Source organism: Canis lupus, chromosome 30, assembly GCF_011100685.1.
Source record: "Canis lupus familiaris isolate Mischka breed German Shepherd chromosome 30, alternate assembly UU_Cfam_GSD_1.0, whole genome shotgun sequence".
Taxonomy (NCBI): domain Eukaryota; kingdom Metazoa; phylum Chordata; class Mammalia; order Carnivora; family Canidae; genus Canis; species Canis lupus.
The window spans coordinates 23,629,556-23,655,667 of NC_049251.1; the positions used below are offsets into that span (position 1 = coordinate 23,629,556).

The 26,112-nt window shown below is 42.6% G+C and overlaps 1 long non-coding RNA gene across 3 annotated transcripts; it reads left to right on the top strand.

Moving 5' to 3' along the window:
- The first annotated feature begins 256 nt into the window (after positions 1 to 256).
- LOC111093336 lies at positions 257 to 19,885 on the top strand. 3 transcript variants are annotated; one of them, XR_005381707.1, is made up of 6 exons: positions 257 to 1,635; positions 4,632 to 4,854; positions 6,415 to 6,603; positions 14,932 to 15,094; positions 15,745 to 15,931; positions 19,138 to 19,885. It is a non-coding gene; the product is annotated as an uncharacterized LOC111093336 (long non-coding RNA). The 3 variants fall into 3 exon arrangements; XR_005381708.1 differs by having other exon boundaries at positions 258 to 1,635; positions 4,695 to 4,854; XR_005381706.1 differs by lacking the exons at positions 257 to 1,635; positions 4,632 to 4,854; positions 6,415 to 6,603 and adding an exon at positions 14,571 to 14,631.
- The last annotated feature ends 6,227 nt before the right edge of the window (positions 19,886 to 26,112 follow it).

Consider the following 26,112-nt stretch of genomic DNA (forward strand, 5'->3'; position numbering starts at 1 on the left):
GCTGAACCTGGGTGAGGGCAACTGGGTGAGGGCTCTGTTGCCCAGCCCCAGAGCAGGGGTTCTGACCCCCCAGCCTGGTGCTCATTTTGCATCACACTCTGCTGTCATGACACTTAAAAGGAAAGGAAGGTTTTTTGTTTTTTTTTTAAGACTTTATTTATTCATGAAATACACACAGAGAGAGAGAGAGAGAGAGAGAGAGAGAGGCAGAGACACAGGCAGAGGGAGAAGCAGGCTCCTCGCAGGAAGCCTGACTTGGGACTGGATCCCGGGACTCCAGGATCACACCCTGGGCCAAAGGCAGGCACTAAACCGCTGAGCCACCCAGGGATCCCCAGAAAGGAAGTTCTTAATGCAGCACTCCTTCTAAACTCCTTCTTTACCAGATCCAGGGCCTGGTGGCTAAGGAAGGACAGAAGAGAAGTGAGAAGAAGCCGCCAGCCGCGGACTCCCTAAATGAGAGTCTCAGACATCATCACCGTGTCGAGATGTCCCCGCTCCCCAGCTTACTCAGAGGGTCACAGAGAGGAAGAGTGACTGTAAGCAAGAGGCCCCAGGGAAGGCTCCCCAGCATGGGTCAGGGGGTGTGGGCACAGCAGCTCGCCTCTCCACTTTCCTGCCTCAGGTCCCCTGGGAAGCTACAGGAAAATCTACATCTTTGAGACAGAGTGTGGTGGCTGGAAGTGGAGGTGGGGTTTCAGGCTGGAGTCGGGTGAGATTTCCCTTCCAACTCAAAACCTTCACAGGAGCCCTTGGCCAAGCATTCCAGATCCACCATAGTCTGCGTGAACCCTGCCCATCCAATTTTATTTTCTACCACTGGCCTGATGTCAGCACACATCCTATACCTTGGACTATTCTGACCAACCGATAACCCGGGGAAAAGTGCCAGTGTCAACCCAAGAGGCCAGCCCAGAGGCAGTCCTTGGCAGGGGAGGAGGAAGGACTTCTAGGCTGTAGGGAGCAATTCTGAAACTGAGGGGGAAGGCGTCTAGGGCACATATCTGAGCAAGGAGTACCCCAAGACTTCCCCCATATCCCACAACATCATGCTTACCTCCAAACATGACACCACCGTGGCAGTGACATCGATAATAGAGTGGGCGTGGCCCAGCCCCCAGCTCTGAGCTCCCAATCTCCTGTGACCAGAGCAGTCAAGGCCAGCTCTAGAACAGCTGTTGCCCTGAGCTGTGACAAGAGCAGCATGTGGCAGCAGAGGACAAGATGGGAGGATCCAAATTGTTGGTTTTCTTTCTACAATGAGGTTATAACCAAGATTACTATCATAGAATGAATAAGCCCTGAGGCTTTTATCACCGGAATGGGGGATCCTGGGAGCAAAAACAGACATAATCTCAATAGTAGAAGATAAAAGAAATGTGAGCTTATCTTCTACTCAAATTGTAATGCACCAGTGACCCTGGCATTGAAGTTATAGCCACCCACCCACTAAAGCTCTGGCTCTAACTTTGCTTAAACCAGCTTGCACTGAAGTGAAGATGGTCACAGGTGTTTACCTTGAAAATCACCCACTGGATGACCTACTATGCATCAGGCTTACAAAATTATCTTTATTTCCTGAACGGAACAGGATATGTGAAGACACCAAAACTAATGATTGCCCTGCCAACCCCAGTAAGTCCTGAAGAGACTTTCAGAGTTCCCCCTTTTCCCTATTTGTCTTAGTAATGAATTCTCTGAATCTCTGACCTGGCAGTTAGGTTATCTTTCCCATCTCTGATAAAAGCCTAACTGTGGGGAAAGATAATATTTTCTTAATCAAATGAGTATCAGTAAGATCTATGCAGTAGCCTGTAACATTTTTTAAATGACTTGACTCTTTAGCAGCTTCTCTTGAGAGAAAGCCTTTGGGTATGATACGAATATGAAGGATGATTCTCGATTTATTCCAGATTTATTGAACTCATAATCATTTTTAAACTTTTAGGCTGGGGATGCCTGGATGGCTCAGTGGGTTAAGCATCCGCCTCGGCTCAGGTCCTGATCTCTGGGTTCTGGGAACAAGCCCCATGTTGGGCTTTCTGCTCAGCAGAGAGCCTGTTTCTCCCTCTGCCTGCTGCTCTCCTGTGCTCTCTCGCTCTCTCTCTCTTTAATATAAAATAAAATAAAATAAAATAAAATAAAATAAAATAAAATAAAATAAAATAAAATAAAATAAAATAAAATAAACTTTTAGACCGGAATTCTTGAACTTTCTAGCTTTTTTACAATAGAAAGGAGATTATGAACAATTATTTAACCAGTCTGGTTAAATAAACCAAGCCCCATCAGTTTCAACTGCCAATCAGGATCTTCAAGCATAACTGTTTAGCATTTTGAAAGACCTTGTTTAGAATGTTTTCTCTTGGGATGCCTGGGTGGCTTAGTGTGTTAAGCATCCAACTCTCGATTTCAGCTCAGGTGGTGATCTCAGAGTTGTGAGATGGAGCCACAAGTCAGCTCACATGGTGGGCATGGAACCTGCTTGAGATTCTCTCCCTCTCCCTCTACTCCTCCTCTACCCCACAAAAAGAATATGTTCTCAGCTGTTTTACCTCTCTCTGCTACAGTTTCCAAGCATATAAAAAAGATCATGATAGTATCTCCCTCATAGAGATATTATGAAGATTACATAAAATAATGACTGTAACATTTAACACAGAACTTGGCTCAGTAAATACTAGATTTTATTACCAGAAGACTACAGTGCCCCCCTCCTGGCTCGTTTACCTATGTAGTTTCACTCTCAGTGGGTTTAATTACCCTCCGTCAGCATCTGCCTGGAAGCAGATGATCCTCCTTCTGTTTTTTTTTTTTTTTTTAAGATTTTATTCATCTATTCATGAGAGACAGAGAGAGAGAGAGAGAAAGGCAGAGACACAGGCAGAGGGAGAAGCAGGCTCCATGCAGGAAGCCTGATGTGGGACTCGATCCCGGGAACCGGGAATCATGCCCCGGGCCAAAGACAGGCGCTCAACGGCTGAGCCACCCAGGCATCCCGATGATCCTCCTTCGGAAATCTTGTCAGAAGGTCAGTAGTGGCATAAAGCTACATCATAGCACCTACATCATTCCCCTCACTTCACATCATCACGTAGGCATTTTATCTTCTTACCAGAAGAAGGATAAGTAAAGCACAATAAGATATTTTGAGAGAAAGAGACCACATTCACATAACTTTTATTACAGTATGTTCTTACAACTGTTCTATTTTATTATTGTTGTTGTTCCTTTCTTACTGTGCCTAATTTATGAGTTATACTTTATCATAGGTATGTGTATATAGGGGAATACATAATGTATATGGGGCTCACTACTATCTGCAGTTTCAGGGATCCACTGGGGGTCTTGGAACATACCCCCTACAGATAAGAAGGGGCCACTGTAATTCCCTTCTCCACTTGATTTTGCCTTTATAGACATGGTCTACAACCTTTTGAATGTCACAAAGATAGTCCTAACAGTGAACAAATGGCCTCTGAGTAAAATGAAATTAATGCAATCTGTGATTTTACTACTTGGAAAAAGAAGTTGGCTAAAGGTTTACTGTATTTATTTCCTAGGGCTGCCACTACAATGTACCACAAAGGGGGTGGCTTAAATAAAACCCCAGAAACTCATTCTCATCTAATGGTGAAGGCCTGAAGTTCAAACCAAGGAGTCAGTCAGCAGGGTGGATTCCTTGTAGAGGCTCCAAGGGATAGTATTTTTCAAGTGTCTCCCAGCTTTTGGTGATTGCTGGCAATCCTGGTGTTCCTTGGACTCTGGATGCCCTCCAATCTCTGCCTTCATATTTATATGGCCTTTCCTTCTATGTCTCTGTGACTCAAATTTCATTCTTCTTTTTCTTACAAGGACATCAGTCTTTGGATTTAAGGATCACTCTAAATCCAGGATCATCTCGTCTTGGGATCCTTAACTTAATTACATTTGCCAAGACCCCATGTCCCAATAGGTTCATATTCATAGGTACCAGGGGTTAGGATTCAGACATATGTTTTGCAGAGACACTATTCAACCGATCACAATTATTTTAAGTTCTTCAAACAAAAGCTTTTCTACTACTTCGTTACAAGAATGAAATGACTTTAGAGCAAGTATTGCTCATTTTCTACACATCTTTGGAAACTCCTACAAAATATGCAAAAAGTATGGATTGTATGAAAAGTTTAAGTTTCTTTGAAATCTGAAGTCATATTAAGTCTTTATAGAAGGTGGTGGCAAACTCAATTTTGAATTTTTTTAAAGATATTTTTTTTTTTCATGAGAGACAGAGGGAGGTAGAGACATAGGCTGAGGGAGAAGCAGGCTCCCTGCAGGAACCTGATGTGGAACTCAATCTCAGGACCCCAGGATCACAACCTGAGCCAAAGACAGATGCTCAACCACTGAGCCCTCCAAGAGTCCCTCAATTTTGCATTTCTAAGCTCTAGAGAGTGGTGCTGTCATAGGCAGAATAATGACCCACCAAATGCCCATGCCCTGATCTCTGGAAACTGTGACTATGTTTACCTTGCACAAGAAAAGGAATTACAGTTACAGATGGAATTGCTAATCTGCTAACTTTCAAATAGGGAAATTATTCTGGATTATCCAGATGGGCTTAATGTAATCATAAGAGTCTTTAACAGTGGAAGAGTGGGTCTTCATGCTGCCATGTGGAAGAGTTTAATCTACTGTTGCTGACTTTGAAGATGGAGGAAGGGGCCACAGTCCAAGGAATGTGGGCAACTTCAAGAAGCTGGAAAGGGCAAGAAAACAGTCTCACACCCAAAGCCTCCAAAAAGAAATGCAGCCCAGCCAGCGTCTTAGCCTACTAGGACTGATGATGTTGCACTTCTACCCCTCAGAATGGTAAGATAACAAATTTTCTCTAACTCACTGAATTTGTGTTAATTTGTTATGTAGCAACAAGAGAAGACTACAGATGCACTCTAAATAAACACACTTGTCTTTTCTACTTAAATTCTGCTAAAAGGGTGGGAGCAGAATTGAGCATGATCTCACAAGAACAAAACATAGAGAAGAGGAAAAAAGAATAAGGTGTTTTCTGAAACTAGAAAACAAATGGACAAGTGGTACCTGACCTGAGAAAGTGGCATCATAAGCCATTATTGTGAAGACAAGAAGCAGCTCAATTTATCATGCAGAACCCTCAAAAGGACCAGAAAGTAGGGATAAAGCTGAGGTTAAAAACAGAAGGATTGGTGAAAGTGTTTTCAAGGAGAAGTTAGAGCCCTAGATCTTGTCTCCTTCTTTATCAGCCTTGCAATTGCTCCTTCCCAGCCCCAGCAGAAGACTGGAGGTTCTGTCCCCACAGAGGGAATAACACACAATCTCTAGAACAATACACATCCTTAGAACGATCCCCAGAATGATACATCAAGTAATGTTTGTTGAATTGAATTGAATTGAATTGAAAATGAATTGGATTGTACTCATGATAGAAAATGTATTTTATGCATATTATTTACCCATCAAATAGTCAATGTACAAAGATGAATGACTAAGACACAGTATCTTTCCACAACGCATTCTGGTGTGGGACAGACACAATTCCTCAGGCCATTACAAAATAGGGTGATAAGAGCTATGCCAGAGGTGACCCGGTGGCACTACCAAAGTACTGAGGAAGGGAGCCCTTCTCATAGTGGGTAGAATAGACATGCCTTTGCAGATACTGAGATGCTTGACTTGATCACTAATCAACCTTTATATTGGCCAATAGCATAATACACAAAGAACAATGTTTTGCTATGGGACAATCATTACATAAAGTAATGAGGGTTGTTTTGCGGAATTCATTCTGTGGCCTCCAGTCAATAGTATCATCATAAAGCCATGGATGTCAAAGGTGGATGGAATGAAGAGCCACCTGGATATAGAACAGGATGACAAGTAGTTTAGCTACATTATTTCTACTCTCAGAATAATCCTGCCAGATAGGAATTATAATCCTCACTTAGGAGATTAGAAAATTGAGACTCAGAGAGTTTCAGTAACTTGCCCAAAATCATCTACCTGGGTCTTCCAAGTCAGTTTATCCTCAAAGTCCACATTTGCTTTATGCAGCCACACTGCCCTGGATGGTCAGGCCCGGGAGGAGTGGCTCATGAGATGAGTCCACTAACTGAGCCTAGGGCTTAGGTATGGCCTGAAAGTAAAGCCATCCACACTGCTATGTAACCTCAGGGCTCTAGATAAATGGTCTTTGGGACAATAGAACGGCAGATGAGTAAATTTTGCTCCTTAGTTTATGACACTTCACTAGAGTCTATGCAAACCCCCTCTCTTTTTATATTAACTTTGTTCCCCTTTGATCATTCATGTGACAACTATTTAGAGCGTCTACAATGTGTTAGGCACTATTTTTTCCTGCTGGGAATAAAACAGTCAAAATCTTTGCTCTTGCAGAGCTGATTTCTAGTCATGGAAATTGACAAATGAAGAAACAATAAATATATGGCAACTGGTGAATAAACGTTATGAAGAGAAAATAAAGCAGAGTAAAAAAATGAGACACAAAAGAGTACCATGATCTGAATACGTTTTAAAAAGATACCTGCCTGCTGTGTAGACAGCATATCATAAAGAAAAAAGGAGGTAAGCCAAGGGACCAGTGAGGAGAGGTGGTGGCTTCAGCTAGGCTGGCTGGGGAGCCATGAAGGTAGTAAAAGTAAAAGTGGGTCAATTCTAGATGCTTTGAAAGTTGAGTCAACATGATTTTCTAGAGATTGAGTGAGAGGTGTGAAAGAAAAAGGGTAAAGGACCCTATCATAGGCTGAACAAATGGTGGACCGGAAGATATCCACCTCTGGATCCCTGAAACCTGTGAATGCCATCTAACATGGCAAAGGAGGGTGGGGGGAAGTGGTCTTTGCAGATGGGATTAAGGAGTTTAAAATGGGGAGATTATATCCCAGATCATCTGGCTGGGCCCTCACAAGAGGGTTGCAGAGGGAGACCTGACACACAGAGACCTGACACACACAAGGTGCTGTGACAATGAAGCAGAAAGGCTTGAAGATGCTGGCCATTCAAGACTGGAGTGATGTAAGCACAAGCCAAGGAGTGCCAGTAGCCCCCAGAAGCTGGAAGAGGCTAGGTGGATTCTCCCCTAGAGCCTCCAGAGGAGTTGGCAACTTGCTTCTAGCACGATGATACTGATTTTAGATTTCTGATCTCCTGAACAGTGAGAGAATACACGGATATTGCTCCACACTACCCAGTTTGTATAAATTGGTTCCAACAGCCACAGGAAACTAACACAGAACTCCCTCCAATTTCCCTCCCCACACCAGACATCCGCTCTTATGTACTGAATATATGGCCTGATACACGTATGATACTTGTAGAGTATGGATGGTCACTTTGAAGGGCATATATGGTTTTGACTAATATTATTTATGTTATGCTCTAGATCTTACTCTTTTTCCTCTTCTGTACTCAACTCTACAGATTTAACGTCTTTTCACACTCTTGTGTGCATGCACATCTGGCTTGTTGTGTCTACCTGCCGCAGAACTTCTGTAGCATTCCTGTGTGGGATGGGATGTGCCTTCCCCATTCTTAGGGAAATGGACATCTCCTTTGCTCCCAGCTCTCTGCTGTTCAACTATTACAGTTTAAAAACTTGCTTCATCAAGAGGTGGATAGTTGCTGATGTGATTTTTCTAGGACCAGGTAAAAGAACAGATATTGTAGCTGGACCCAAACTATGAGAGGATAAACTGTCAGCTGTGTGTTTGAGTGACAAGTATGATTCTCAAGCCCCTTGGTCCAACCTTTCCTCACAGGTCCTTCTGCCCTCATCTTCCCTCTACCCAAGTGATCTCAGGAAATTGAAAGGCCTAACAATTCCAGCTGTCTTGCTTGACAAATCGGAATGGAAGTTGGCAGCTGTTTTCTCTCCAGCATCCTCTGGGAAATCCACCCGACTACGTGTTCCCAGCCTGCCCTTGCTTTCAGAGCTGTAATGTTCAATACCAAGTGGCAAGTGCCACGTATAGGACATTAGTGCAAAGAAGCAGGGCAAGGCCTGGGAGGGGCAGAAACAGTCCCTGGGAGGAAAAGAAGCCAAAGCTATTTAGCTAGAAGAAATATAGATGGGATGGGCTCAGCTGGCTCCAAGTGTATAGACAATGATGCTAAGCAATTTGCTTCTACTGAGTTGAGGAACCGACACAGTGCACATGAGCTGATAAGAAACACCTGGCTCAGACTTTAAGAAGGCCTTTTCAATGAGTGATGTTAGGGGCCAAAACCACGCAGCATCGAACCTAGAATGTGTGGAATCATCTGAACTCTGTCAAAACAAACACTTGGTCTGGAAGGGACCTTCACAATCTATGTTAGCTCTGTCATTAGTTTGCTTTAGAACTTAAACCAAGCCCCTTTGCTTTGGTCTCCCCATCTGTAAAGAGAAGGGTTCAAAGATGTGGCTGCACAAAATTAACTCAAAATGCACGACAGAACTAAATGTAAGAGCTAAAATGATAAAACCCCAAGAAGAAAACCTTTATTTTATTTTTTTTTAAGATTTTATTTATTTATTCATGAGAGACACAGAGAAAGAGAGAGAGAGAGGCAGAGACACAGGCAGAGGGAAAAGCAGGCTCCATGCATGGAGCCCGACGTGGGACTCGATCCTGGGTCCCCAGTATCGGGCCCGTGGGCCAAAGGTGACACTAAACCGCTGAGCCACCCGGGCTGCCCAGAAGAAAACCTTTATGACCTAGAATTCAACAAAGATCTCTCAGATATGGCACCAAAAGCATGATCCATAAAAGAAAACAATTAAAATATTGGACTTCTTCAAAATTTAAAAACTACTTTTCTTAAATGATACTATTAAGAAAATTAAAATGTGAAGTGAAAGACTGAGAGAAAAATGTTTGTGACTTATATAACTGATAATTTGTATAACCGATAACTGGTGAATGAGATATTGTCCTAGATATCTCCACTAAAATGGCTATAACCAAGAAGTCTGATAATCCTAGTGGGAATGTAAAATGGTCATAGCCCCTTTGGGCAAAATGGTGGTTTCTTAAAAAGCTAATCATCCACCTACCATACAACCCAGCACCTCCACTCCTCGATGTACACCAAAGAAATGAAAACATATGTCAACACAGACACTTGTATGTGACTATTCTAGCAACACCCCAACACTGGAAACAAGCCAATGTCCATCATCTGGTAAATGGATGAACATAATGTAGTATATTCATGCAATGGATTGGAATTCAGCAATATAAAAGAAATGATACTGATACAAGCAATATTATGGTTGAATCTCAAACACTTTATGCCGTGTGAGAGGACCAAACACAAAAGGCTACCTGTCTTCGGATCACATGGTATGAAAGCTCTAGCAACAGTAAAACCATAGACACAGACAGTGCCTGCCTGGCACTGGGGTTCGGAAAGGAAGGTGATCCTAAGTAGGCACAACGAGAACTCTAGAGGTGATGGACGTGATAATGGCTTCAAAACTGGATACATCTACTAACAATCATCAACCATATTCTAACTACAAGCAAATTCCATGGTTTGTAAATCTTACCTTGGTGAAGCAAAAACATAGGATGTGGCGAAACAGAGATCTCTGTGCCCCTGAGGTTCTGTACACATTTTGTTTTTTGTTGAATGCACACCCACTTGCTCAGCAATCTAGTTAGAAATTGCCTGAGAACAATGATCCAGAAGGTGGTGGATTCGTGAAATTTTACACAAAATCTGGTGGCCTGGGTTGAGTTAGCTTTGTAAAGTAGGTGGCTTTGTTTCTATTCTGTTATCTGTCCTCTCCGCCAGATCAGCGCTTCCAGCCACCACACTTTACCCTTTCTGTTACCCCTTGTCCTCAAGCGGATAAGAGTTAGGCAGACTTGTGTTCAAATAGGCAAACGCCTTCGACTAATGGATGGTTCCTTTCTCTGTAAAGTGGGGATAATCGAGCCAAGCAGGTGATGCCAATGGAGCTGGTTCCCACAGAGGAGCTGTCAGCAGCTAGCTTCTCCCTCCTCTTCCCCATCCCCAAATCTGCTCTCAGGAAAAGAAATCATTAACTCCTCACAGAGAATGCACTTCATTTAATTCCTTTTCTGCATTTGGAATGATCCTTTTCGGAGTGGAAGAAAGGCTTTTTTCTGCACTGAGGGGGAAAATGGCCCCATCCAGCCAGTAGCCCCTCCCAAACTCCAGAAATCTCACTTTCTGGTCTCTTTGCTTGGTTACCCACCACAGACTCTGGGAAGAAGCCAGTTTTGGGCAGCCTGAAAACCCTGTGCTTTCCCATATTCAAATGCCATGTTCTCCGTCAAATGGTCCCAAGGAGTGTTGTGCTGTTTCAGATCACATCAGGAGACACACCCAGAATGCCAAGGACACACCCTCAGCTACCTGAATGCCAAGTGCATACAAGCCACCCCTACCAAGCACAGTGGTGTAGAGCCCAGCTGGGACCAGGGTCAGAGGAGGAGCGCTCCGGGTGTAACATTAAAGGAGGCACTGATTTCCAGGTGTCAACTCTGCACTTGCATGATCCTGGGAATGAGTTCCTCCTTAAGAGTGGGCCCCTTAGGGCAAGCATTCTCAGGATTGTACAAACATAAAGGAGGCCCCAGAGGGTGGTCTCCTACAGTGTTTTATCCTAGACCCCTCCCTTGCCTCCCTTAGTAGCAGCCCTACTAGAGAGGATGTAGAGCTAAGTCCACACACTGAAGCTAGAGCTCCAGCTCTGCCATCAATTAGCCATGGGACCTTGGGCAAATCTGCACCCCCACTTTCCTAACTTTTCTGACTCTGTGATTCCAGGGCTACTTTGCCATTCTTGGCAATAAAGCAAAAACAATTGTGGCAGTCTGCATTACCTTGATCTAATAGATGCCTGCTTAAATTTCCTATCTTCATAGAAACATCCCCTGACCTATAGGCTGCTATCATGTTGTATTAGCAATTTATTCCTTTATTCACAGCAGTTATCACAATTTATAATATTGTTTTATTGTTTTGTACAAGTCAGGATACTTTAGATTATAGTGCAGTAATAAAACTCCCCAAATCTCGGGAGCCTAAAACAACAAAGGTTTATTGCTTTTTCATTCTACACATATGTTAGGGGGCAGCTGGGAGGCTTGGCTCAGGGGCCCGGCTGATGGGGCAGGCCACCATATGGACACTTCACTGGTCATTGTGTCAGAGGGCAGAGAGCTCCAGGGAGCATCACATGAGCTGCTCAGCCCAGAAGGGGCACACAACACTTCTAGTCAGAATCATTGGCCAGAACTAGTCAATGTCCCCAGCCCCCTACAAGAGGCCCTACCACTGTACTCACTACATGTGCCCCAAAGGCAGAAAGCCACAAAAATTTGATGAGCAGCTCTAATGACTCTTGCATTATTTATTTGGTTTTGTCTGAATCCTCTGATCAGAATGGTCCATAAGGGCAGGATGGTCTATCTTGTTCATCATTTCAGCCCCAGTTGCTGGTTTAATAACCATCCATTGACTATCTGAATGGTTCTGGTAGTTTAGGATTGGTGGCCAAGACTATTGGGTGGGCAAATGTCAGCTCCCAGCAAACTGCTTGGAATCTGGAGGATCGTGTTAACCCCACCCTCCTGAAAGAGGAAGAGTGCTGAAACTGCTGTTTTCCACAATTTGCCCCTTGAGTATCTAACTGCAAAGGCAAACCAACAAGAACGTCTGGGAGTCAGAGCACAGACCAAAGTGGTGAGCTCTAATCTCACCTGTCTTAGTAATTTTATTCTTTATCTTAAAAGCTCACATGAATTTTATATTTTGTTCCATATTATATCCAAGGTCTTAAAAATGTTTTAAAACCTTGAGCTGGGGGAAATGAGTGCTTTGTGAACACATGTCATGCTTATTTCACTGTTCTGAGGCCACCCTGACAGCTCCACCACCCCCTGCACCCCGAAGGTGGTATGCCCCCAGTGGGAGAACACAGCTCTAAGCCTCCTTAGGTGGCTGCTGGGGCCTTAAGGCTTAAGCTTAAAACATTCAGAACATCCTCCACATTTTGTTTCCTTTCTGTGGTGCCTTTTTTCTCTGATGGGGAATTTGTAATGAATACTGCATGGGAGGATTTGCCTTTGTCTAACAAAATGAGGAAGAGTAATAGAGGCCTCATTTTCTTTCCCACGGGTTGATGGACGGAATTCTTCTACACCAGCATTTCTCAAACTTTTTTTTCCATTACTCACACTAAGAAATACATTTTATAAAATGTCACAAAATGGACACTGTGGGTAACCCCATGCAGGCTGTTGCACCCATTCTGCAGCTGTCAAGAGCATTGCCTCTTTCTTTGGAGAATTACTCTGGGCTGAGCAGAAGCTGCCTTTTCAGAGGTTACGCCCCTGTATTCCTGAGAGCAGCCCACAGCCAACGACTGGCTGACTTGGGGGTTCAGGAGGCTACCAGCTTGTCTCTGGTACAATTCGAACCATGGGATTAGGCGTGAGAGCAGGCCCTGCTCAGCTCCTGCCCTGCCCTGTCCAGCTCCCTCCCTGCTCCCTTCTCTTTTTTCTGAGACCAGTCCTTAAAGACATCATAGACACCCACAATCTTTTCTTGGGCGTTGCTTCCAAGGAACCTGAGTTAGGACGATACCCAACACACACACACAAACACACACACCTACATACACACGCCTTTGAAATAAAATTGCCACAGCAACTTCACGTAATGTGCTCTGATATTTGCTATACTGTTCTGTTTGATTTATTTTTATTTTTTTCTTTTTTTAAAAGATTTTGTTTATTCATGAGAGACAGAGAGAGGCGGAGACATAGGCAGAGGGAGAAGTAGGTTCCCTGCGGGGAGCCCGATGCAGGACTCGATCCCAGGACCAGGGGATGATGCCCTGAGCCAAGGTAGATGCTCAACTGCTGAGCCACCCAGGCATCCCTGATTTTTTTTTTTAATTGCTCATTTGTGATCCACAAATAAGTCACAGCCCTGCGGTTTGAAAGCCTTGGCACTAAACCTTTCCAAGTTAACTTTCTGGAGGCTGACGTTCAGTACCTGGTCAGGTTAAGGAGAAGGTGAAGCAAAGGACATCTGTTTCAGTGTGCACAGCATTGAGAGTTTAGAGGCTCAGGAGGTTGACTCTAATAGGACTGAGCATCTCAAGGGAGCACCATGCATCCACTGCCTTCCAGCCCACTGGCCTACTCCACCCTCTCCAAGCCGATTTTCCTTCCTGGCAGGAATGTATATACTCAGAGCTTCAAAAGGAAATGTGGATTCCAAGGAAATAAAGCAGATTTTGACCCCGCACAAATGCATGGAGATATGGACACATGAGAACATTTAATTTCGGCATTGTCTGTGATGGCCAAGATCGAAACATTGCAAATGGCCATCCCTAAATGAACTGCAGTGCATTATGTCCATTAATAATAATGTAGGCATCTAAGTACAGAAAGTTTTCCACTAAGAGTAAAACTCAACGGCCCTTCAGTTCATCAATTTAATTCCATTTTCATTTTTAAAAAATTAGTATGTGTATTTTTGTATAAAAATATGGGAAAATATACTCAAAACTATCTGCAGGGGAATGATGATGGGAGGCTTTTACTTTCAAAGTCATACATTTCCACAGCATTTGAACATTTTCCCGCAAGTATAATTTACTTTTGAAATGGGACAAAGCAATAATTTTTCGCTTTAAAACAGCAAAACACAAAAGGAAGCTATTTATAAGGTGGCAGCATATGTTCCTTTGAAGTCACAATAGCAGTCCTTCCGCGGGTGACGTGTGCTTTCAAGAGTCTGAGATAGAAGCCATTTCTAGAAGTTCATGTTCTGGGATCCCTGGGTGGCGCAGCGGTTTGGCGCCTGCCTTTGGCCCAGGGCGCGATCCTGGAGACCCGGGATCGAATCCCACGTCAGGCTCCCGGTGCATGGAGCCTGCTTCTCCCTCTGCCTGTGTCTCTGCCTCTGTCTCTCTCTCTGTGATTATCATGAATAAATAAAAAATTAAAAAAAAAAAAAAAAAGAAGTTCATGTTCTGAGGCAACATCTCACCATATAGAACATAGAAGAGTGATAAAATACAAATCAAGAAAATGTGTAAACCAGAAAGAGCCTCGGAAACTTGATAAATGTCCCTGTGCCCCAGAAACAGAAGAGAAACCATCAGGTGGCTGAGTTTGGCTCCAGCATGGTCCAGGGAAAAAGAGGTGGGGGGTTGAGAGGAGGGTAGAGTAACCTCACTGCTGGATGTGGGGACTGGAGGCCTGCAGCTCAGCTGGTGAAAGGAGCTGGAAAAAGCTGCCTGTCTGGAGTTATTTGTCTGTTTTTGTTTTTTTAAATCAGGGGTTTGTTATTCTGGCTACATTTATAAATCACCTAGAGACTTAAAAACAGTACCATTGCCCTGGAAATTCTTTATTTTTTTATTTGAGAGGGAAAGAAAGAACAAGCAAGAGTGCAAGAACAGGGGGAGGGAGAAGCAGACTCCCCGCTGAGCAGGGAGCCTGATGATGATGATGATGATGATGATGATGATGATGATGATGATGATGCAGGGCTCCATCCCAGGACCCCAGGATCATGACCTGAGCCGAAGGCCAATGCTGAAACAACTGAGTCACCCAGGTACCCCTGCCCTGGAGATTCTTTTTTTTTTTTAATGTTATTTATTCATGAGAGACAGAGAGAGAAAGAGACAGAGACAGAGACAGAGACAGAAACAGAGACAGAGAGAGGCAAAGACACAGGCAGAGGGAGAAGAAGGCTCCATGCAGGAAGCCCGATGTGAGACTTGATCTGGGACCCCAGGATCATGCCCTAGGCCGAAGGCAGGTGTTAAACCGCTGAGCCACCCAGGGATCCCTGTCCTAGAAATTCTGATTTAATTTTAAAATTCTCTCTCTTTTCCTTTTATTTTTTTTTAAGACTCCCATAGAAATGCTAAGCCACAACCAAGATTGAAATCTCTTTGAAACTTTGGGCTTAGATGAGGGTCAGAGGATTCCGACGCAACTTCTGTCCAGGCACTCAACCGAGGAAGCAGCCAGCTTAGAGATGAGATCTGGGATTTCCCCACTATGACCTCAGAGTGAGCATTTCTAACCATCTGTGATTTGGAACTGGAGGCCCTGGGCGGGAGGCTTACCAGGGCTGGTCAGGGAGGGATAAAGAGACAGGTGGACAGACAGGAAAGAAACGTCTATTCATTGGTAAATGGATGAATCCACAATATACGTGATATAGTCATTGAACAGAATATAACAGTGAAATTTCATAACTCAGCATTAACATGGCACCAATGTAGCAGAGAGTTATAAAAGCAACTTGCAGCATGGCATGTACATTATGATATCATTTATTTAAATTTTAAATTATAGGAAACAGGGAGTATGTATTTTTGTGGCTAAATCCGTATACACTAAAACTATAAAAATATTCATAAGAATTAAATACATTGACTTAAGGACCGCGGTTGCCTTTGGAGAGGAATTAGAGAGGGGAACACAGGGAGCAACAGACACAAATTTGGATGAGCCCCAAAAGCATCACGCTGTATATAAGAAGCCAATGTTAGAAGATCACATCCTTATGATTCCGTTTATGACATTGGAGAAAAGGGGGGTGGTGATTAATGGTTGCCAGGGGCTACGGAACACTGTGGTTATGAAGGGAGATTTGAGGGGTGATGGGGTTTCTCTGTGTCCTTACTGTCACTTTCCAATGTACTGAAATTCATAGGGCTGAAATTCACAAAGACGGCAGAATGGTGGCTTCCAGGGGCTGTGAGGTGGAGAGAATGGGAATCCCTGCTTAATGGGGATGGGATTTCAGTTTGGGAAGATGAAGAAAGTTCTGGGAAGGGATGGTGATGGTTGCAAAACAATGGAAATGTACTTATTGCTCCTGAACGGTACACTTCAAAATGGTGAGAATGGCAAATTTCTGTTATGTATATATTACAATAATTTTGTAAATGAAAAAAAAAACTCATAAAACTGTTACAAGAGGAAGAAAAAGCCTTTTTTAATTGAATTTTATTGCGTGGTTATTAAAAAACAAAAACACTAAAAGATCTGAAACAAATATTACAAAATGTTAAGATTTATTAAAGCTGTATGAGAAATACCTTCATGTCTGTTCCTGAATTATCTTCACTTTTCCTCATGTTTAAAATATCCTAAAAAATGTGTGATAGTTTTGGGTCAGATCAAATTTTTAGGGCTTCAGGGAGCTTTTGAGATCATCCACAGCCCTTCCCTGAACAGAGAGACACTGAGTTTTCACAGCTAAAACTCCTGACTCCCAGGCCACCGGTTTACCCATGCTGACGATCTGGAATTGAAGTTTTAACTGATAACAAAATTAGGCTTCATGCATTTTGAAGAGCTTAAGAAATGCAAAAACACACAGAGTGTATCAGCTTCTCCTTTTCCACAGGAAACAATCCCTGCATAATCAGAACATCGAACTAAGCACTCTCAAGAACAGAATTAAAATTTAATCAGTAGCTTTCTTCAAAAGAATTGTTAAAATAATTTTAAGACAAAAAACTTGCAAGAAAATGTACCGGATTTTACACGGTGATATTCAAACTCATCTCACAAAGCATTTTAACTTGTTTTATCTCAGCTTTGCTTCTTCCTATCTTTGTTCTCACCCTGCTTTCCTCCTCTCTGAATACAACTTCATACTGAATAAGTTCTTGTGACCACCTCTCACCCACATTTAGAGTCAGGGTGGCTCAAATTAGAACAGACTTTCTTTAGCAAGTAGTACTCTGCAAAATTCTTGGCCAAAAAATAATCCTTGGCCACCGCATCTGCAGGGTTCTTGGTTAAGAACTCAGAACTTGGTTAAGGACTTAGAACGCCAGGAAAGCTAGGTCTGCGCAGGGTAGCATGCAAGAGAGGAAACCCAGCCAGGAACCCCTAGTCCCCCCGCCCCACCAGTGGGAAGACGCTGCTGGAGACACTGCCTTTGGTACCATTGCCGCCAGCAGGATTCTCACTTCGCCACAGCCGTCACCAAGAATTTCTCAGGTAATGGAATGTGTTCTAGGAATCATTCCATTTAAACTGAAGGCTCCAGGTGTGAGCATCCAGCTGGCTGAACCTAGGTCCCCAGCCCATTCACTAGCTGCCAGTAACCTCTTTAAAGGGACTCTCAGCCCTGCATTTCAGCAAACCATCCCCCCACACACACACCCATGGTAAAGGACTCTCTCAAGTAGGAAGGAAATACCATACTGGGTAGTAAAACAAGCAAGAGCTGTGTATTTCTTGGGTTTCCATAGGCTTCCCGGCATCCACAGATGCCCTTCTTCCCTCACTGCTTCCATCCCATTCCCTATGCTGCCACTAAAGCTCCACAACTCTTCTTCCCACAACCAAAAATACACATGCCCTGTCTGAGGGGAAGCGCCATTCTGGCATCTCTGAAACTCCTGCTCCTACTCTCCCCCCAGCAGCCAGAGTGATTTCCTTAAGCCTAAGACACCTCTTATCACCACTCTGCTCGAAGCCCTCCAACGGCTCCCCTGTCATTCCAAGAAAAGCGAAATCTTCACAGTGGTTCCTGGCCTCTAGGTCATCATCTCCTCCCCACCTGCCTAACCTCATCTCCTACTGCTCTATTTCTCTCTGCTCCAGCCACCCTGGCCTCCTCTCTATTTTTCCCACATACCTAGCTTGTGTTCACCATGCAGGCTCTACTTACATTTCCTTCCATCAGACAGACACACACCTTGCTCCCTGCATAGATGCTATCTTCTCAACTCCCTTTAAATAAAATAGCAGCCCATCCCTCTTCCCCACCCTGTATCCTACTTTATTTTTCTTTGTATCATCATAACCAGTGGCATTCTATGTGGGATATTTGTTTATCGTCTATCTCCTTCTATTAGAACACCAACCTTATGAGTCAGGGCTTTATTTTTCCATCGCAGATCCCCAGAGCCTAGATGAGGGCCTGGTTAAGAGTAGGTGCTCACTAACCATGCACGGCTCCTGAAGAATGAAATGGAGTCCTCTGCTGAGAATAAAGGTCAGAGAGGGGAGCGAGAGTGTTCTTCCACTGAAGAGTGTAGATGAGGCTTGAGAAGTCTTTGCTGGTGACATGGAGAGAGTTGACCAGGAAATGGAGAGTTTTCTACCAACACTGAGCAATGAAGACATGGGTGAGGATGGGAGCTAATCTAATGGAGCAAGGATATGTGGTTGAGTGACTGCTTTCCATTCAGCCCCACTCAGAACCTCGAAGCAGGTGTGGAGAAGCACAATTGAATTCATCCAGCAATGGAGTTGACCATGCAAGTAGGGTAAGGGGAACAATGATAAAGGACATTGAGGTTCCTTGGCAAGGAAACACTTGTAGGGATGGGCTCTGGGCTCTAAGCTGTGTGGGAGGGTGAGAAAAGAAAGACAAGAAAGTGGTACAGAACACCCAGGTGAGGGAAGCATGCTGTCAGAAAGAGGCTTGTGGACAGCATCATCTCGGAGGATCACTCCTGAGCAATAGACAGCCAGGCCAGGGAGCTGGGAGGGGAGGAGACTTAATGTCAGAAAGTGTGGAAGAGAAGGTACATGGAGTCTGAGATCTTTAAGTGAATCTCTGTGGGGTGATGTGTGTGGCCAGGCTAACAGAGGCAGCTGTACACTGGAATGTGATCTCTGTGGATTTTTAGGATCATAATCTCTTCAGTTATGAGAGTATTTATTTTTATTGTTACAGACATTATAACAGCTGAAATGATTAATATCCCAAGGCTACTTAAAGATCCTTTTTGTGTTATTGAACTACTCGGGTATTAATATAGGAGAAGATCTAATGTAAAACATGGTGACTATAGGTGGAGAACACTGCATTGTATAATTGAATTTGCTAAGAGAGTAGAACTTAAATGTTATCACCAAAAACAAAATAAAATAAGCATGTGAGGTAATGGACATGTTAATTAACTAGATGAGGGGGATGTTTTCACAATGTGGACACACGTCAAATCACTACGACATATACTTTAAACATCTTACAATTTTGTCAATTATACCTCAATAAAGTTGAAATTTTAAAAATATGAGAGCTATTTTAATTCAAAAAGTTTGTAGTAATCTTTAATTATGCTCTTATTTCCAGGACAGAGACCAAATCTGACTCCCTTGAATGGGACAACTGGCAGGATATCGGGTAGCTCTCTTGGACTAATGGAAAAACTGGAAAGACAAACCAGAGAGACAAAGTAGCAGGGAATGCAACCGGAAAGCCACATCATGTTTGTTGGGGTCATCTTAGAAATTGCCAGTAGGCTAGCAAAGATGATCCAATGAAGAGTCAGTCCTGTCCACAGTGACAAAGACCTTGAACTACCCGCTAAGTCTCAGGTGGCAGCCACTTCTCCAGTGTCATCCCCCATGGCCCTGTGATCTCACTTTCACAAATCTTGTTCCAGTGTAGTCCTCACTGATTCCCAGAAACACCATGTCCCTCATGCCTCTTGCTTTCACCATGCCCTAAAATACCCTTCCTTCCCCTTTATCAGCCTGATGAACTCCTACACACCCTTCAAGACCCTGTTAAATATCACCTGTGTGAAGCCTTTTCCTATTCTCCAGGTACACAGTGTTCCCACAGCACCCAAGTGATATCTCTAGTATAGTCTTGATTGTGTTATTTTTAAATCATCTGTTTTCCTGTCTGTCTTCTCCAGTGACTGTTACCTTGCAGAGGACAAGGACTGTGTCTAATTTATCTTAATTAGTTAATTAGCTAGGTTACTCTAATTAACCTAAAGGGCAGGGGTCTGGTTATTTGCTTCCATGCAAAGTACAATGCCTCACATATTTGCATGTTTAATAAATGCTGAATAAATAACTTAAGTAATTAATGATGACCCAGAAAGCTGGGAAGTATCTCACGGTGCCACTTAATGCATTCCTCTACTGCCAAGCAGGGTCTACTGAAATCTGATCAATCCTTAAACTGGAGAAACCTTCAGGCAGACATTTAAATACTACATCTCCTATATATGAGGAAATGCTTTTTATGCCTAATGTAAAATCCTTTCTAGTGCATTTTACCAATTCTCTTGAGTCTTCCAATCAGCGGAAAGAGAAAAGCTCTTTATCATCACTTATGCAGCAACAGCCCTAATACATACAGCAGTAGGTAGAGATGGCCACAGTGGGCCAGCCTATAAGTAAGAGTTGTTTTCCTCTGAAGGCTCTCTCCTTGGCTTGCAGATGGGCAAATAGCACCTTCTTGCTGCCTCTTCCAATGGTCTGCACACTGGTGCCCCTGGTGTCCCTCTGCATGTCCTAATCTCCTCTTCTTATAAGGACATGAGTTAGATTGGATTAGAGACCACCCTAATGCTTTTATTTTAACTTAATTACCTCCTGAAAAACACCTAGCTCCAAATATAGTCCCATTCTGAGATTCTAGAGATAAGGGCTTCGACCCCTGAAATGAGGTAGAAGAGGACACAGATCATCCCAGAACACCTCAGCAAGCATCTGGTCTCTGTAAAACCATAGGAAGGCTGGCTTGTGGGAAGTTGTGGTACCCCTCCCTAATTCATTCTTACATCCATTCTCATTCCACCAATATTTAACGAGAGCCATTTATATAATGACATCATCTGCATAAAACCAACAGAGTAATCTTTCCAAAATGCGTATCTGATTATGTCTCCCTTCACACAGAAACTCCTGAATGGTTCCCATGCCTTTAAGAAAATTCCAAAATCCTAGCACAGTATATAAGACATTTCAAAATCTGGATTCTGCCTACCTCCACAGCTACAATCCCATCATGTCCCTTTTGTTTCAAAGTACAGTAGTTTCCCAAACATGCCATGCTGAGTTATTCCTCACTACATGAATCCAGGAGAAAATGCATTTATTCAACAGATATTTAATTATCATCTCCTTTGGAGTTGTGCTAGACCCTGGGGCAGATAAGAAAATCCCAGCTTCACAGATCTCCTACTATGGAGGAAATATCAGACAAGTAAACCAAAATCATAATACAATTGATAGGTGATTTAGTCTAGGTATATGCAAAAATGTTCAAGAGTTCAGAGAAGGAAAGTCTTAAATTTATAGAACATTAATTCCTCCAGTAAAATAAACACCTACCTCCAAAATTAGACTTACAAGAAGGCCAATTTCTAGCACAACCTATATGTTATGCTAATAAACTACTGAAATACACCAGAAATGTGGTTCCAGTTATTAAGAAGGAGATAAGTGACATTTCACATAACTAATGAAATGGAAATTGGTTACACACTCACCAGGGTATGCAGGGCCCTCAGGTAGAAATTAAAATCCCTTCTTGCTGCCATGACTTCATCTCTGGAGTATTTTTCAAAATGCACACATGAAAGTCACATGGGACAACCCCTGTACAAGCTACTCTACCAAGCCTAAGATAGTCTAGCTCATTGCCTGGAATTAGCAACCACAGTGTCCTGATACACTCAAACAAAATCATGCAATTTGCGGTGAGGGTTATTTTATTTATGTTTAAAACCTTCTAGTTTGGTTCTCAAGATCACCTAGTCTAGAAATAAAACTGAGGAGAGAGCAAGAACAGGTATTGGTAAACTGCCTAAATAATACAGACTGAAAACCTTTCCTCTAAGACCACTTAGAGATGCTGGGGGCAACGAAGTGCCTCTTGGGTTGTAAGGCATAACTGAGTTCACAACCACAAAGGGGAATTCCCCAGCGATTATAACAGAGAAGAGAGAACATAAAAAGAAAAGTAGTAAGCCATGAGCTAAGAAACTACTCAATTGGTATGAGGTGGTATTGATACCAGTTTCCATGTAGTTCTAGTTTTAATGGCACATAGAATCAGGGAGTCCTTGAGTCCACATGAGGTGTGAGGGTGGGAGGAAGACCCTCACATAAAGCCAAGACTCCCAAAGGGTGGTACCTTCTGAGAAAGTTAGACAATAATGTGCCCAGTGGCACATAGATCAAGGAAGTATGTCTCCACTCACTTTACAGGTAAGGAAAAATGTTAATTCTGATGGAGGCATTAATCAATTCATTGCTTCTCAGTTAAAATTCACTTTTCAGTACCTGATCCATGATCATGAGCTGGACACCTTAAGCATTTCTCCCAAGTGTGATACTATGCTTTGTCAGCAGAGAGCACTGGAGGGACATTGCTGAAGGAAGGGGGCTTCTCTTCCTCGTTCCTATGTGCTAGGTTTGGCTTTTTCATGCTCTCACTGCATGTTTGGTGTGCAGTGCAAACATGTGGGACATCCAGTGTGCGTTGCACAGTCCTTCAGTGACCTCAGTGGCCCAGTCCAGGCCTGGTGACCACTTTTCCTGTGTCTCCTAATACAGATACCATGTACTGTAGGTGTCATGCCCACAATGGCATCTCAAATCCCTGTGTGCACCCATATAACCGCATAGGCATAGCTGCTGCACCCCCAAAGTTATTTCCTGCCTGCCCAGAAAGTGTGGACCCACTCAAGACTGGGTAGCTGAGTAAGCTTCTCTGCCTTCCTGTGAACTTAACTTGGTGGGTAAGGTCTGAACCCCTGCCTTGGGAAGGGCGCTGTTCCAAGTTCATCCTTCCTTTTAGCATTCTCTTTAAATATTTTTAGTTACACTTTTATAATAGCTAAATAACCCTTTTTATTAAACTTAATTTTAATTTAAATTATTGTGTGCCTTCTGTCTCTTGATTAGATCTAGACTATCACAATGGAGAAATCAAAATTCCTGGCCTATGCCTTACTGAGGGTTCAAACTGACCTTACAAAAACATCCAGAAGAAGAAGTAGTTCCTCAGCCTAGTTTGCATGGCATTCTCCTAGATAAAGCGTGATGAATATGAATTCACAATCCAAAATTTAAAAACTCATAAAAATACAGCCCTTCTTGAGAAACTGTTATCAAATATAATCATTATGGGGCTTAGAACTACAATAACTTTTGGTAACAAAACAATCTAAAAAGATTAAGTATGTGTAAAAGAAAACTGGCAACTTAGAAGAAATTACTTTAAATGTAAATGGACTAAACAATTCAACTAAAAGACAAAGATTGTGACTTCTTTGTTTTATTTCCTGATTTGGATGGTGTTACATGGATATGTTTATGCTGAGAACATTTTATGTAGCTATGTTTTCGTGACTTTTCCGAATGTATCATCTGCTTCTTATGTATGAATATAAACATATACATATACTTCTACGTAACTTGTAGGTTAACAAAATTCAAATATTTTAGAAATAGGTTACTAAATAAAATATTATATATCAAAATTTAGGAGATGAAGATAAAGCATTATTTATAGAAAAGAAATTCATGACTTTAGCCTTATTAATAAAAAAAAAGTCAGTGAACTAAGAAATTAGACAAAATAGAATAAATTCAAAGAACATGGAAGGAAGGAAACCATAAAGTCAGGAAGAACATGACTGAGAAATTGCAAATATTTGCAATTAGCTTTTCTAGTGTTAGTTAGGTCCTTGCCCATCTGTGCAAGTAAGACACCTGAGCATTAAAACTATTTTTGCCCTGAGGGCTTTTGTTGATCTAGGCAAACTTGGACTTCAGTTTGGATAGCCCCATGAAGTGAGGGAAAAAAAAAGAAGAAATTGCCCAGGGTTTACTCTGATACTGGCAATCTAATAGGACACCCTCTTCCATGTCCAGCTGGTCCCAAAAAACCACACACTCAGGGTAAGGCGCACCAGAAGTCTATCTGCCCCTAACCCAATCCCAGGCACCACCCCAGGTGGCCTCTGTGCTGAGTGCAGGTGGTGTTTAACTTGCCTCTTTGATTCCTTATTTTCCAAAAATTCTGGCCTGATAGTTTTTTATAATTTTGTCAGTTCTTTAACACTTTTACTAGATTTTAAAATATAGCCTAGAAAAAAATCTCTCTATATATAGATTAGACAGCATTTAGGTATATTTATCACAAGGAAGGCTTGAATGAGCTAGCCCAGCATTATCAGAAACCAGACCTCTAAATGTGGTAAGAGTACAAAAATCTGTTTAAGAGTTAATACACCAACTTAAGGATACAGTAACCTCTGGAGTGAAAAGGAGGAAAAAAAGATGGAGAGAGGCCTTTAGCTTTATTTGTGATGTTTTATATCTTTAAAACAAAAAGATCTGAAGCAAATTTGGAAAATATTGACATCTCTTAAATCCTGGTAGTAGGTGACAGCAGACATTGATAGGTTACTTATCCAATATCCTTTCTTTCTTTCTCTTTCTTTCTCTCTTTCTTTCTCTCTTTCTCTTTCTTTCTTTCTTTCTTTCTTTCTTTCTTTCTTTCTTTCTTTCTTTCTTTCTTTCTTTCTTTCTTAATGGAACCCCAGTTCTGATGAGGTTGGTAATGTCACTTTCCCAAAGCCCCTTTGTGGCCTGAAATGACCATATGACATAGTTCTGGCCAAAGAGAGGTATGCAGAAGTCCCAGGAAGGGACTTCCTGACACAGGAAAACAAAAACAACATTCGATGTAGGGGAGAAGCCACTCTTCTTTTTTCTGCCTGAAATAAAAAAGGTGATAGCGACAGTAGCCATCTTCACATCCTGAGAATGGAAGCCACCACAGATGGTGCTAAGGGTGGAGAAGAAGCAAGAGGGAAGGGTGGTCCTTGCAGGCATCTCTAAGATTCCATATCAGCTTTTTTTCTTTTTTAAGATTTTATTTACTTATTTGAGTGTGAGAACACAAATGGGGTGACAATGGAGCAAGCAGAGGCAGAGGGAGAAGCAGACTCCCCACTGAGCAGGGAGCCCAATGCAGCGTTTGCTCCCAGAACCCTGAGGCCATGACCCAAGCAGAAGACAGATGCTTAATCCACTGAGCCACCTGGGCAACCCTCCATATCAGCTTTGACCTGCCTCCAAACTTTTTGTCAGGGTAGGAAAATAAACATTTTTAAGCCACTATTTTTCATTTTTCTATTACAAGCTCCTGAACCTAGTCCTATGTAATACATTGTTGCATGGATTTTATTATTTCCTTTATATGGAAATATCTCATAATTTAAATTATTTTAAAATTTCAAAATGGTAACAGAAAGGAGGACAATAGAAACCGTTATACCACATGAGTGTAGCCTCTCTGCTCCATTTAGACTGGCTGAAAGGAATGAATGACTGAACAATGCTGTTCCTTCTATTTCTGAAAATTCTCTTAAGCAGAATCTTTTTCCATTTCCAAGTTTGCAAAAGAAATCAAAGTGGAGCAGCATTCAGTTCTGCTGTATCAAATAACTTCTATGGTTCTGAACACTAGAAGGTATGAAGATTGTCTTCTTGTCCACTTGATACTAAAATTCCAGCTTGTGGAGTAAGTAGGTCCGACCAGTGTCACTGATATCATTTACTGTATTGCTGCTCAATGGCCTGTGACTCCCAATCATATTGTGTCATAAGGGAAATCACATTAACATGGTTTGTGAGCGAAAACCAGAAAATAACCCTGTGGTCTCGTCAGGAAGAGACTGGGAAGGAAGTTTCCACAATGCAAGAGCTGACTGAGGAAACCAAATGAAGAAGAAGCAGGTATAGACATCTTCAAAGATGTCAGTGGCAGGGACTGCTCAGGGGCCTTGGCATATCATCGATTGACTACATGACTCCAATCATTTATCTCTTCTTTGTGATGTGCCAATCCAAATTCAAAGGTGTGTGTGTGTGAGAGAGAGAGAGAGAAAGAGAGAGAGAGGAGACAGGGAGACACAGAGAGAGAGGGAAAGAGGCCTAATAACTAAGCATGAGCCTTAGGCTTTCTTATCTGCTACCAGAATTTGGACTTGAAGAATCTGACACACAACCCTTTAGATTCTGAAAGGATGAGCGTGCCACTGAGGTATCATCTCCCTGCACAGATTTAAGACAGCTGCTGCTCTGAAAGGAATGTGGACCTCTGTAAGAAATGGGTGTGGGGGCCAGGTGGCTAAAGCAATGATGACTCCCTGCTGCCCAGGTACAAGTGCAGAAGGAAGGAACAGTATTCTAGTGACTCTTCTAACCATTATTTTCTTACAGTATTGAATTATCCAAATGCTGCTAGTGGACAATCTCACTTTTGCAGATGTTGTTTGCAAGTACATTT